Raw genomic sequence first — 12,164 nt, forward strand, 5'->3', positions numbered from 1 at the left:
CATTCCAGGTGAAAATGTAAAATGGTGTAGCCACTGTCCAAGTGGTTTGGAAGTTCCTCAAAAATTAAACATAGAATTGTCGGATGATCTGCCAATTCTACTTCTGGGTTGTTTTTGTTCAGTCGCTCAGGCATGTCCAACTCTTTCTGACCCCATGGACTGAAGCATGCCAGGCTTCTCTGTCCTTCACCATCTCCCAGAGCTTGCTCAAACTCATGTCCATTGAGTCGGCGATGCCATCCAACCATCCTGTCCTCTGTCATCCCCTTCTCCTCCTGCCTTCAATCTTTCCCAGCATCAGGGTCTTTTCTAATGAGTCAGCTCTTCCTATCAGGTGGCCAAAGTATTGGAGTGTCAGCTTCAATATCAATCCTTCTAATGAATATTCAGAACTGATTTCCTTTAGGAGGGACTGGTTTGATCTCCTTGCAGTCCAAGGGACTCTCAAGAGTCTTCTCCAACACCACAGTTCAAAAGCACCAATTCTTCTGTACTCAGCTTTCTTTGTGGTCCAACTCTCACATCCATTCATGACTATTGGAAAAACCATAGCTTTGACTAGATGGAATTTTGTCGACAAAATAATCTCTGCTTTTTAATATGCTGTCTAGGTTTGTCATAGCTTTTCTTCCAAGGAGCAAGCATCTTTTAATTTTATGGCTACAGTCACCATCTGCAGTGATTTTGGAGCCCAAGAAAATAAAGTCTGTCACTGTTTCCCTTATTTCCCTATCTATTTGCCATGAAGTGATGGGACCAGAAGCCATAATCTTAGTTTTTTGAATGTTGAGTCTTAAGCCAGCTTTTTCACTCTCCTCTTTCACTTTCATTAAGAGGCTCTTTAGTTCCTTTTTTTGGATATGTTATTTTCCAACATATATCAAATATGTTTTAATACATATTTAAATATATAAATTTAAAAGATATTAGTTATATTCCCGGAACATATATTTTGGGATTTTTAGTGGGAATACTGTGTATATAAATATGAGGAGAATATTTTACTTAATTTATACAATACCTGTCTGTGGCAGCTGGGTTAAGTTCCCAACTTGTTTATAATGATTTTCCTATATAAATTTGAAAATTTACCAAAATATTCATCAAACTCTTAGAAGGACAACTGATGCCTAAGTGAGGGTAAAATAATTCTGTCAATCAGAACTAAAAAGAAAATTCAAATATATGCACATTTTTTACTTCCAATAAAAAAAGTATGCAAATCCTTAGGAAATTGTTAATATATAAATAAAGAGCATTCACAAGTGAAATACATGTTGTCCCTCTGAGACCTAAGCATTTTAACTGCTAAGTCTTACCTAGGGAGGGGATTACTTTCAAGGGAAATCATAGCCCCATAAAAGAAAAAGTGGTAGACTATAATATCATTGCTTGAGGATGTTTCAGGACTTAAGATTCTCTTTGAATATATAATTTTATAGGTCCATAGTAAACTTAAAATTAAACAAAATAATTTGGTGTTCAGTATTCATTTCAGGCACAGAAAGCCCTGGATAAAGACTGGGTAAAAGGATCTCCTTTCCTAAGTCTGCTCCTTAAGAATGCCAGGGTATTTCTGTTCCTAATCTTGACCACATAAAAAACAGAAATGATGATTAGGACTGTGACCAATCTGCATTGGAGACATTAGGCAAATTAACCCAAGTTTGAACTCTATCGATTGAGATAATGGCAGTAAAATTGCTCATCCTATCATTATATTTATATCCTAATGGTTCAGACAATAAAGAATCCGCCTGCAATGCAGGAGACCTAGGTTTGATTCCTGTGTCAGGAAGATCCCCTGGAGAGGGGGAATGGCAACCCACTCCAGTATTTTCGCCTGGAGAATCCCACCAAGGGTTACAGTCAATGGAGTTGCAAAAAGTTGGACACAACAGAGTAGCTAACACTTTCACTTTCATATTAGTACAGATTTCATTTAAAAAAAAAATCTGTGAGATCCAGCTAGCTTAATATAGTATCAGGTTTTAGGAGAATATCCCAAACACTTCCAATATATTCTGTATTGGCCAATTAGTACATAACACCATAGGCGTAAGTACCATTATTCTATTCTTATGGGAAACAATGCTGATGAAACAAAGGTCGTTGAAGACTAGGACTGCTTCCAAGCAGTAGTTATGCTGTCTATAGCATTAAAACAAACAAACAAACAAACAAAAACAGAAAACTTTCATTCTCTTCCATTTAAAAATGGCTTTCAAGTCTTAAGCGTTTTGTTAGATATGCCAAACTAGGAACCCAGAATGAAGGAGAAAGGGAAAGAAAAATTAGAGTATGAAGCTGTTAATACATTAGCTAGTTTTTTTATGAAGCATTTTGAAGCATAGGATATTAAATCACCTTTTCCTGTTCATTTCCTGTTCAGTTAGCTTTTGAGTCCAATAGGCTTCAAAGCCCAGATGGAAAAGCAAGGTCCAAAGAGACTGACTTATAAGCACACAGTTTAAAAATTCAGCAAAAGAAGTAGTGTTATTTCTAAGATCTCTCATAGACTCTAGCTAGTTTCTGTGATGTTATAATAAAAACTGAAAATAAGGAAAGACAGAGAAGGAAAAAAGAAGAGGAGAAAGAGAATGAAAAATAAAGGAAGAAAATAGGAGGGAATCAAGTTTTATGAAATGACTTAAGTGGCTTTTTGAGGGTTTTAAAGCAACTACAGAAAATACCCTTCTTTTTTTGCTTATTGATGGCAGCAGCAAATTATAGGTTTGTTTTCCATACCATTATACAGTCAGTGTCAATGATAAACCTCACCCCATAAGCTGCATTTAAAAATCTGATCTTTTTCATTCCTGAGTGGAGTCTGTGGCCAAGAGGGAGAATTTGGAAGAAGCCCTGCCTTGATGGACAGAGGAACCTGGTGGGCTACAGTCCATGGGGTCGCAAAGAGTCGGACATGACTGAGCAACTTCACTTATTGACCCAATAGCTCATGACTGGGTATTTGTTGAACTGCTGACCTCACAATGGCTGCAGCTTTCAAAAGTGCTTAACTTAGTAGCAGAGAGTAACTTACCCCCTGGTGAAATCAGGATCAATACTTATTAAATACTTCATGAAGTCTATTCATTTCTAAAACAGCCACTTGTCTGCCCTTCTTGTCATGTTCTGAATTAATTTGATATGTAATACAATTCTTACATTTTATGTTAGGTTACTTATATGCTGAAAAGGGAAAGACAAACCAGGGATGATGGGGCGGAGAGGAGAGCTTTCTCCTTTCTCTTTTTTTGTGCATTAGCTGTCTCTTCTCCCTTTTCTAAGAAGTTGAATATAATACCCTCCTAGACAATAATTGCATTCTTCCCTCTTCATTTATTTTAGTCTAAACCCACAAGCAAAACATTAAACATCTGCTACGTACTTCCCTCCTTGTTGTTTAGTCACTAAGTTGTATCCTACTCTTTTACAACCCCATGGACTATATAGCCCACCAGGCTTCTCTGTCCATGGATTGTCCAGGCAAGAACACTGGAGTGTGTTGCTATTTCCTCTGCAGGGGATCTTCCCTACCCAGGAGACCTGAGTCTCTTGTACTGGCAGGTGATTCTTTACCACTGAGCCACCAAGGAAGCCCATACTTTCCTCCTAGTTCTTTGGGGAAAACAAAAAGTGAAGTGATTTCTATAAACAAAAATTAATCATTTTTCCCCCAAGTACTCTATGTGTGGTTTGGAATGAATGAAACAAAATATAGGATATTAGAATAATTATAGATGTATTACAATTATCTCAAGAAGGTTTTAACTTCTATTTTTGACTCACTAGAAAAGAGTCAGCAGTACAAAATATATAATCTAGGAAATAAACTCCTATATAACCTAATTTTTGAGAGGCAAAATGTTCACAATTTAGTTTGCTACAGAAGTTTCTGATATTTATCATTGTATTTATAATTGTATAATATATGTAATGTATAATTATGCTTCTCTGTAACTTTCTTTTTTCTTAACAGTACATCTTGGGCATGAAATTATTATTAAAAAAATTCTTTATTAGCATATAGTTCATTTATAATGTGTTAGTCTGTGGTGTAGAGTGCAAATCTGTTATACATATACATATATCCATTTCTTCTTAGATGACCATATAGGTCATTACAGAGCACTGAGTAGAGTTCTCTGTGCTATATAGTAGGTTCTTATTATGTGTTTTATATATAGTAGTTTGTGTGTGTCAATCCCAATCTCCCAGTTTATTCCTCCCCTGTCCAGTTCCCTCCCAGTAACCAGAAATTTGTTTTCTACATATGTGACTCTATTTCTGTTTTGTAAGTAAGTTCATTTTTACTTTTTTTTTTTTTTTTACATTCCATGAGCATGTAATTATTTATCTGGTTGTATGACATTCCCCATATTGGGAAACTTTTAACATATTTCTTATTGACTGGCATTTGTTGGTCATTTTAAATAATACTTCTGTAAACATTCTTGAATATCCTGGTATATGCCTATGTATTTGAGTATTTCCATTGGTGAAATTAATAGACTTCTGGTTCACAGTATAAGTGTATTTTAAAGGCTGTATCAATTTAGATTTCAACAATACTGTTATAAAAGTGTCCATTTTCCTTGGTCTGTACAAATAGCATGCAATACTAGCAATCTTTGAAATCTTCAACCATTGAACAGTGCCTTTTTATTGCTCTATTTCCTTGTGCAGTGCCACATGTTAAAATAATTTTATTATTGACAATAATGCACCTAAGTTCCTATGATAGAAAAAAAAGAAATAAATACATTTGGTGCCTAATTATTCTAATTTAATCACTAACCCTTTTCTTGTATTTCTTTCCAGAATCTTATAATTCAGGAATACTCAAAACTTTCTAAATATTTTAAAAGCTTTTCTTAATTTTATAACATTCCAGTTTACTTTTATTTTTCAAGTGAAGCATGTCTTCATTAAATATTTTGTGTGAAATTATTTAAGTTATGTAAAAAAAGCAAAAAGCAAAAACTGAGTGCTTTATTCCTCTAAGTGTAAAATAACTAATAAAATATGGTTCCTTTGCCTTTGAGCTAGATGTTTTGCTATAAAATTTGAAGACCTAAAGTCTATTTTGTATACTATTTCTTTAGTTGTGTCATTTAAAGTATATTCTCTAGGGAAGTGTTGCACCACTAAATATTTTATGTCTAGAATATAGCAGAATTGTCTCTGTTTATCCTTATCTGTATAATATGCATCATATCTTATACTTTAAAATATAATATGATTTTGCATAAGTAACTTTCCACAATATGCTGTCTAAATTTAAAGACGAAAGTTTCATTTAGGGTTCTGATATTTACAATCATTTTGGATATTAAGATAATTTGATAAAAACAAATATAATAAAGTCAAATATAAATTATTGCTTGATAATTTCATCCAAATATTTTTATTTTAAATTTTTTCTATCAATGATATTTAAAAGTATTATTCTGATTATTACTTTAATCCAATTTTAAAATGTAATTAGTATAATCCTACCATAATTTGGGAGCTTCCCTAGTGGCTCAGATGGTAAAACGTCTGCTGCAATGTGGGAGACCTAGGTTCGATCCCCGGGTCGGGAAGATCCCCTGGTCGGGAAGATCCCCTGGAGAAGGAAATGGCAACCCACTCCGGTACTCTTGCCTGGAAAATTCCATGGGTGGAGGAGCCTGGAAGGCTATATTCCATGGGATCGCAGAGTCGGACACAACTGAGCAACTTTACTGGTTCACTGGTTACCATAATTTGGGGGTTTCCCAGGTGGCTCAGTGGGTAAAGAACCTGCCTGCCAAGCGGGAGACACTGGAGATATCGGTTCGATTCCTGGCTTGGGAAGGACCCCTGGAGGAGGGCATGGCAACCCACTTCGGTATTCTTGCCTTGAGAATCCAATGGGCAGAGGAGCCTGGCAGGCTACAGCCCATAGGTCACAAAGAGTTGGACACGACTGAAGTGACTGAGCACAGTGCTATAATTTTTAAACCAATTTTATTCACCTTGAAAATACTTGGTTCTAGTACTAAATCAAGCAAACAGAAATGTTTGAAAAATTATTTCTTCTTTATTTTTAAGAAGAATAGAGTATGTTGATATTCCCCAATGAGAAGATTAGTTTTCTCTAAGGGTATGATTGTGGTTGGCTTAGCTAACCATTTAAAAAAAATATTTCAACAATTATTTTTGACTAATCAGGGCATATTGAAGGACTTTTTCCTACAGTTTATCTTAAAAATGAATAATATTAAAGATTTTAAAATAATAATAATATTTCATTCTTTCTGATAATATCATGGGTTTGATCTCTTTGTTACCTGTTATCTCCACCGTCTTTGGCTGATAATGAAACATTATTTTTACTTTTTATATAACTGAGAAAAGTGATCCCCAAAGAGAATAAATGACCACCAAGACTCCTAAACCAATAAATATCCAAAGTAAAGCAGAGTTTCCTTCAGAGTTAAATCTGAGAGAGAGACATGGAGAAAGTGTGTGTGTGTGCATGTATGTGTATGTTCATGCTAAGATAAACATTTGAGATGCCTAGAATGACCAAATTTTAAAATGCATTTTTTTTTTAAGAAAAATAAAGGTACATTTTTAGGGAAAAGGTAATATTTTGGAAATTTTACAGACCAAAAAAATGTGAATATGTGGATACCGTGGAACAAAGTGGACAACTTATAGTTTTGATCTGGGAGTGAATATAATTGAAATGTCAAAAGAAATCATAACCTCAGTATCATTTTGAAACTTTCAAAAATAATTTGAAATTTATTCAAGGGTGATAATGATTGAGTAAAGATGGTAGATAAGAAGTCACTTGAATTTTGTACTTTACTCCAGTAATTTGATATCCATTTACCAATGTAGCATCAAGATTTTCTGCATGCTCATTCCTCCCTTTCAAATATATCTTTCATGACTATCACTTTATAAAACACATCTTTCATTCATTCATAGTCTCATAACTTTGCTCACTATTGTCCCCACGCCTGAGATGTCCTCTCTCTCCTTCAAGTGTTACATCAAATATTTTCAATGTTTTGAGGGCAAAAATCATTTTCTTCTGTGTAGTTCCTTAGTCAGTGTCTTGCCCAAATAACCACAACTCATATAAATTAAAATAGAAAAATAGCCCTTATTTCCTAAGTGCTTACTATTTGGCTGTTTCTTTTAAGTGCTTTTCTTATAATATCCCCTTTATTTCTCAGAAAAACACTGCAAGATAGGTAATATTTTGATCCACATTTTAAATATGACTATAGTGAGACCAGAGACTTTACATTTCTGAAAACTTACCAATTAGTTGGCTGAGTCTGAATTGTTTGGCCCATAACTACTTATTATTATTGCCACTTTTGATTCTCACTGACTCTTAACTGTTTCATCTTCTCAAAGAGATATGTTTTCCTTAAAGCTAACAACATAACTTGGATGTTTTTTACATTGGTCTTAACACTTAACAGAACTGGGACGCACAGTAGGGGATTCATAAGATATCAGGGGAAAAATTGAGTATGTTTTTAATATCAAGAACTCTGTTGAGGTTTATTGAGGAGTTAAAAATATGAAAATACATGTCTCCAGTGAAGTGGAACATTTAATCTAATTTAATTATGATCTTTATATGACAGAGGAGAAAAAAAATTGCCCCTAACAGCTGCAGTATCCGTAAAACCTTTGTCTAAAAGAATTGATTTCTTGTCTCTCAATTTCACTGTTTAATCTGAATCTTTTTGTTTGTTTGTTTTCACAATTTTTTTTTAAATTCCAAAAAAGCTGTTTTCACCCAAGTTAGCTTTGCTGATATGGTTTTAGTAGCTCCTATCTGAAATCATCCTCAGGAAACATTTTTTTTTTCTTTTTGGGTATTTTAAAAAGGAAAAATACTTAATATCAGTATGAATAACACATGTGCTCATTGCAGCATAATGTTGGTGCAATCTGTGCTTGATACAGTTATAAATAAGTCTTTGAAAGCATTTTTCTGTATTTTAAATAAAGGCTATAGAAAGCCATGAGAAGGATCTAGTCTTGTTAATATCACAAGCTGTTTCCCCACCTGCACTCGGAGCAGCTTTAGTACAGCAGCTGTCTGGGTTTGTGTTGGCGCATCACTGTCTGCACAGGAACCCCACGGTTTACACAGAGAATGAATAGGCCACAGTTCCAATGGGGGTCTTTAATAATCCCTCTTCTAATGCTACCATGTGTGAGCCCTGGGCTTTGAAGGGGTGTGAGGTGTGAGGTTTCAGAAGGATTATACAAAGCCACTCAATTTCGAAAGGTAGAAAAGAGCATTAGAAGAACCTGAGAGTGTTGTTGCATTCCTCCTGCATGTTGATCAAATGCAGTTCATACTGATTTTAGAGCTTCAGGTCCAGCATGTGATAGCAAGTGAAGGAACTGGTATAATTATGAGATTCACCCCATCCACCCCTTTAACATTGACAAACAAAACCCAGCACAGATGTCTCATTGATTTTATTTACCAAATATTAGCTGTTGAAATATTAAACTGATGGGAACAAATATCTATCCAGTAGTAACTGTGGAGATTAAACCCAGGGAGGACAGAATTTTGCATCAAGCTTACCTATGTATAGATGGGTGGTCATTGGGTTTTCAGGAACAAAGCAAGCTTTTTTTTTCCTCTCCCTTTCTTCCTTTTTTTTTCTTTTCATGTCACATGACTTGTTGAAAGTATCTTCCATGGCATTCAATTAATAATGGTCCATTAGGTCATGTGGATACTTGCAAGTTATTTGTTGAATGGTGAGAATTCAAGAAAAAACGTGGACTACACTCCAATAACTGTTTTAAGGTACTTTAGGGAAAACAGCACTCCATTTTGAGATTATTCTGAGCATTTTTGTGGGGGACACAGTATAATAAAAGTGAGACAATATAACCTATCACTTGGAAACATACTGTGTGTGATTATAGAATCAAAATACTAGTATCTCATTAGTCACCAACTGCCTCATATTTGAATTTGAGTTCAGAGCATACTTAAGTACTGGGGATGTCCAATATTGACTTGAGAAACTTTTATTTTCATTAATATATGAAAAAGTAAATAAAATATCGGTATACTCAGTCCAACATGCAGTTCCTTTACAGATGAGGCATTGTGTTAGGCACTGCAGAATTGAAGATGAATGACCCATGGGATTTAGGCCAAGAGATTCACATTCAAGGTGAGATGGTAGACGTGTAAACAGACAAGTACACCAACAGACAGCTATAGAGGCATTTCAGAGGAGAGGGTGATTAACCCTTTCATGAAGTAAAGCGAGGAAACCCTCTGAGAATATAACATCTCAAAGAGGAATTAGAAGAACAAATAAAACTTTTCTAGGTGGATTAAAAGGCAAAATGAATCATATATGTAGTGTGTATTTGTATCTAAAGTTTGGTGTTGCTAAAGCTTAAAAAAATTTGAGATAGGGTAGGAGAACTCAAAAGATGAATCTGCAAAATAAGCAAAAATCATGATCATGAAGATGATCATGAAGGATATTTTATTTTTCCTTAAGGATCTCAGAATGAAGAGCTATTGATGTGAAAAAAGTCAAAGGTTGGCATGATTTGTATTTCGGTTTAAGAAAATTGCTTCTGGCAGAGTGCAGTGTGAACTGGAGGGAGGCCTAGGTATGGGTAACTAGTTAGCAGAATTTTACTGTAGTATAAAGTCAGATTAGGGGAAATGGCAGGAAATGTGCAACAGGAATAACAAACAAGAAGGCATTTATGAGATGAGTTTGTCAGAATTCATTGAAGAGTTGATGGAGTAAGGAAGTGGGTAGCATATATCTGCGGAGAAGGCAATGGCACCCTACTCCAGTATTCTTGCCTGGAAAATCCCATGGGCGGAGGAGCCTGGTGGGCTGCAGTCCATGGGGTTGCGAAGAGTCAGACATGACTGAGCGACTTCACTTTCACTTTTCACTTTCATGCATTGGAGAAGGAAATGGCAACCCACTCCAGTGTGCTTGCCTGGAGAATCCCAGGGACAGGGGAGCCTGGTGGGCTGCCGTCTATGGGGTGGCACAGAGTCGGACACAACTGAAGGGACTTAGCAGCAGCAGCAGTAGCATGTATCTGAGTTGATCAATCTTGTACGTCCTTTTTCTTACGATTCACAGAACATCAGCCCCTCTTCAGTTATGCAGACAACAGTGACTTCTCTGTCCACTGCTCTGGATTTTTCTAGCCTCTAAATATTCTTCTGATCTTATGCAACAGAACATAAACAAACTATAGCCCTGAGGACAGAACAACCAATGGCTGGTTCCAGTGGAACTTACAAGTGTTTTGTGTCTGCCGTGGTTTGACGATACAGTTTTTAGTCACAGACTGAAAATGATTGTAGCTAACATTGTCCTCCTTCAAGTGAAAACAGCATGCAGTATATTGCCCTAATGTCAAGAATCACAATTCCTTTCCCAGAAAGCTGCTCTAATTGGATTCGGTGGACCTTAACTAGCTTACCACAGCTGTGTTCAGGATGAAGGTGAAATCTTTGAGGAGTATTTTCCTGAAATTAAGAGCTGGACATCTTTGATGAGGGCATTTAAGAGCACATATCTTAATGCAATTTTTATACTAATCTTCCATCATTTGTGTTTTATCACATTTGACAGTTGTCTAGAAAAAAAAAATTAAACATTGTGTTAGATCATCTAACACCCCAAACCCTGTGTGTATGTATTAATATTTGCATTTTTAAAGCTTATTGATTAAACTAACATAAAACTTGAATAAAATTATTTTTCTTCTGTATTAAAATCATACTTTTAAATTTGCAACAGGTGTGAAGTTGCAATTTAAGCTACACTGCTTATGAGGAATCTGGCACGTGTCCTGGGTGAGCACACGCACAGGAGAGGAATCTCAATTTTGTAAGGTAAGTGCTCTCCAAAACTTCTAAAATCTGTGCAGTATACAAAACTATCATTGAAGGTAAGTATTGTTGGATTTTCCTTGATAAATCTGAAGAAAATTAATTTACATTTATCATTCAGATTTCCTCAATTTATATCATGGTGGTAGAGCTACTGTCACTTTGAGATTTTATACAATACACACACATGTACACATGAATATATACATATATAAATAAGTGTATGAGTGCACACATATGTTAAATACTGAAAAACTTTATCAAAAGGTTGTATCTGCCTAGGTTACCAAGCAGAAAGTGTAAACACTTTTTGAAAAAATGTGAGTGCAGTATTTTTTTTAATATCTTGATTTCTCAAAATATAAAACCAGGCAACCCTAAAGTGTACAAATATGAAATTGTATGAAGCATTTGGTTTTAAGTCTCAAATGAAAGGAGTGGGTATTGTGTACTTGGTCTATTTCCGAGGAAGCCACAGTGATGTGTAATAAATACTATGACATAGTTTGTCTCTTTGTTCAATTATGTAGAAGCAGAAATGTATCAGGGAGAAACTTAAAGAGTGAAACTTACAGTGAAACTTAAAGAGTAGCAGGTCTGGGCATGAGAAGCTTAGCTCTCTAAACAGAAAGTCAGTGTTACAAAGAGAGAGCTCAGTGGAGGAGGAGACAATCAGAGTTGGGTTTGCTAAAAGAAGAGGCAAAAAGGGAGGCGCCTCTGACCTTTAAACTTCATATTAAAAAATTCTGCAGCTCACCTTTTACAAACCTGATTCCCTAACAAGCAGATTGACATTAAGTGCTCATCCTTTAGAAACTGTAATATTTGGCAAGTGTATGAGTGTGTCACCTGCAAATGTACAAAGCAGTTCTCAAGATACGGCACTCTGTGCCATTTTGGTCAAGGTATAATTCTTTTCCTTTTAATTAATGTTTGATTATCACTGTGGGCCTGAGACAACCTGAATTCTGAGATGCTGTACAGAAACAACCAAAAAGCAGGTAGTGATTTTCAAGTAGATCGGCTTTCTGGAAGTGGTGTCACTTTCATCCGTTACTGGCTTTGAATTGTTTATGTGTCCCTTTATTAAGAAAGGGGAAGAGAAGAGATTGGAGTTTTATCACATTTGTATAATTTTCGGTGCTAACTTGAACGCCTTAAAGTAAGGGCATGTTTATGACATTTTGCTGTGTTTTGTCTACTGTCTGAAAATCTCTCATTCAGGAATGAATTATGATAATAATGCACTAAG

At 35.4% G+C, this 12,164-nt stretch overlaps 1 long non-coding RNA gene across 1 annotated transcript in view; it reads left to right on the forward strand.

The window, feature by feature from the left end:
- The first annotated feature begins 10,810 nt into the window (after nucleotides 1-10,810).
- LOC139184220 (uncharacterized) overlaps nucleotides 10,811-12,164 on the forward strand; it is a 1,143,978-nt gene continuing 1,142,624 nt past the window's right edge. Inside the window, exon 1 of the long non-coding RNA XR_011567787.1 lies at nucleotides 10,811-10,915. This is a non-coding gene — a long non-coding RNA (uncharacterized lncRNA). The remainder of the gene's footprint in view (nucleotides 10,916-12,164) is intronic.

This window comes from Bos indicus, chromosome 7 (assembly GCF_029378745.1).
Source record: "Bos indicus isolate NIAB-ARS_2022 breed Sahiwal x Tharparkar chromosome 7, NIAB-ARS_B.indTharparkar_mat_pri_1.0, whole genome shotgun sequence".
Lineage (NCBI taxonomy): Eukaryota > Metazoa > Chordata > Mammalia > Artiodactyla > Bovidae > Bos > Bos indicus.